The following is a 2764-nucleotide window of genomic DNA, read 5'->3' on the forward strand; positions in this document are numbered from 1 at the left end:
TTATGACATGTCAATGGGGGAATAAGTATCTGATGATGATGATGCTGCATATCAGGAAGGGGAATCTTTTGTGCTGAATTTTGTTACACATGAATCAGAATACACACATAATGGAATGAACATTGAAGATAGGATTGATGTGGAACCTGAGATCGTTGATGCTTCTACTTTGACAAAAAAACGAAAAAGAAACTAATAAAAAAACTAGTTACTTGTGTTTTAATGTGGTTGAGTTCTTATATTAGTTAACTTTATTTATTTTGTATTGTATTTCCTTTTGACATTGCTGTTTTTTTTGTTACTGTTAATTTTTTTTTTTGGCTTTATTTTCTTTTCTGTTCAATTTCACACCAGATTATTATGCTTTTTTATTAAAACTAACCCATTAATTTTTTGCATTGTACGATGAAAGTTATCTTTTGTAGGGAAATGGCACCAATTGGGAAGAAGCCTACATATCTTGCACCTGGACAACTTGGTTCATCACGTGGTTCAAGGTTAAAAGCATCTTTTCTTCCTGGAATGTTGAGCAAGACACCTTGTGACGATCTGATTAACTTTGAAGGGTGGAAAAGAAGGAAAGGATCCACCTCCTATTTCTGCTATTTTCAAGAAGACTAGATCAGGGAAGTCAAGGAACTTAAAAGAGCCTGAAATTGCAAAATATGTATGTCATCTTTGTAGTTTTAAAAAAAACTAACATCATTATATATGTGTGGAACTAGTATAATGATTTTTTTTCTAAAAATTTCTGTAGGATGAGGATAGTAAGTGTGGAAACAGAAAATCCATCACTCTCACACTTTGACGTTGTTGAAAAATGCTTTGGGCCACAAGATCGTGGTAGTGTAGTTTGTTTTGGCTTTGGTGTAAGACCTAAGGATGTACGAGGCCCTTTACCTACTAGAGCAGATCTCACAGCAAGTCTCCACGAGAAACAGAAAGAGAATAATGATCTTCAAAAGAGAATGGATGAAATGGAAAAAACTCATCAAGAGGAGCGTGAGGCCAACAACAAAAAGATGGACGATTTAGCAAAGAAACTCAATATGTTCATGTCAATGTATATGCAACAAGCTAGTAGTGGTGGTGATCAAGCTAATCCTAATGCTAATTGAAACTAAGGTAAGAAGACTTTTAAACATATATATATATATATATATATATATATATATATATATATATATATATATATATATATATATATATATATATATATATATATATATATATATTCTTCTTATCTTCTAAATTTTATTGGCAGTTTTTGGTGAAGTTTTCTGCCTTTTTATTTGCCTTTTTTTTTATCCTTTTTGTCTATACTTATCTATTGATGATTTTCTTTTTGAACTTGAAACCTCAAGTGATGATAAATATTACTTGTGTTTCAATGGATTGCAGGGATATATAGTAGATATTATTGGAACAACTTTTGAAGACTCGACAAAGCTCAACATGCTCATGGAAGCTTCTATTTTGGTGATTGATCGAATCCACTAATTTTAGTTAGATCAATACTTTTGATATATTCTAACTTTAGTTTATTGGAAATATTCTAAGCACATCGTATATATGATGATTTTTGCTATTTTGGACTATTAAAGAATGTGTATCCTTACTTTTGAATATTTGTAATTGACATTGTGTTAAACTATATATGATATCAATGAGCAAGTTTGGAGTTATTATAAGGATGTGCTAAATTGCAACTTTATAACTATTTTGATGAGTATATTATTTGTGTAGAAATTATATTTAAAATTTATACATAAAAAAATGATGATAAGAAATCTGGTCGTAATTATAAAATTATTCGTCGTAAGTAATTAACATTAAATTTTCAGAAAAAATAATCGCGACAAGTAATCTGGTCGTGAATGTGTACAATTGTTGTCTATGAGGAAAATGACGACAAGAAATCTGGTCGTAATTATAATATTTATTTGTCGTAAGTAATTAACATTACATTATCATAAACATTAATTACGACAAGTAATTTGGTCGTGAATGTGTACAATAACGACAAGAAATCTGGTCGTAATTATAAAATTTAGTTGTCGTAAGTAATTAGCATAACATTATCGGAAACAATAATTACGACAAGTAATCTGGTCGTGAATGTGTACAATAATGACAAGTTTTGTACCTCGTCGCAAAAAACTTAATTACGACGAGTCTTCAAAACCAGTCGTCAACTTTTCGCGACCAAGCCTATAGCGACGACTGACGACCATACGCGTTTCTCGTCGTAAAAGCCCTTTTACGACCAGATTAAGCTCATTTGCAACTGGAAAACTCGTTGTAGATGAACTATTTTCTAGTAGTGTTGATATTTAGGTTAATTTTCTTGAATATATATATATATATATATATATATATATATATATATATATATATATATATATATATATTTGTGTAATATGAGTCGGTTTTGTTTTGGAATTTAATCTATAACTTTATACTAAAGGCGAAATCAGGAATGACACATGTCATCTCCTGGTTAAAAATTTTCCCTCCAATTTTTTTTTTTTATTTTTTTTTTTTGGCCAAAGCTTCTTAAAGAAGTTTTTAATATAAACTATGCAATAATATTTCATTTCTTATTTGATAAGTATATTCTATTTGTACACATTCAAACAAAGATATTATTTTTTTATACTATAATATGCAATAATAGTTTACTATCTATAACTTTGTAATGTAATTCATAGTTATTTTTATTAGTCGTGCATATATTATTCTCTCTGTTTTCTTTAGTGTAACT

At 29.1% G+C, this 2764-nt stretch overlaps 1 long non-coding RNA gene across 1 annotated transcript; it reads left to right on the plus strand.

Moving 5' to 3' along the window:
- Nucleotides 1–769: 769 nt before the first annotated feature.
- On the plus strand, nt 770–1685 carry LOC145585219 (uncharacterized). The gene is made up of 2 exons (XR_014100603.1): nt 770–1125; nt 1402–1685. It is a non-coding gene; the product is annotated as an uncharacterized LOC145585219 (long non-coding RNA).
- Nucleotides 1686–2764: the final 1079 nt, after the last annotated feature.

This window comes from Chenopodium album, chromosome 16 (assembly GCF_948465745.1).
Source record: "Chenopodium album chromosome 16, dcCheAlbu1.1, whole genome shotgun sequence".
Lineage (NCBI taxonomy): Eukaryota > Viridiplantae > Streptophyta > Magnoliopsida > Caryophyllales > Amaranthaceae > Chenopodium > Chenopodium album.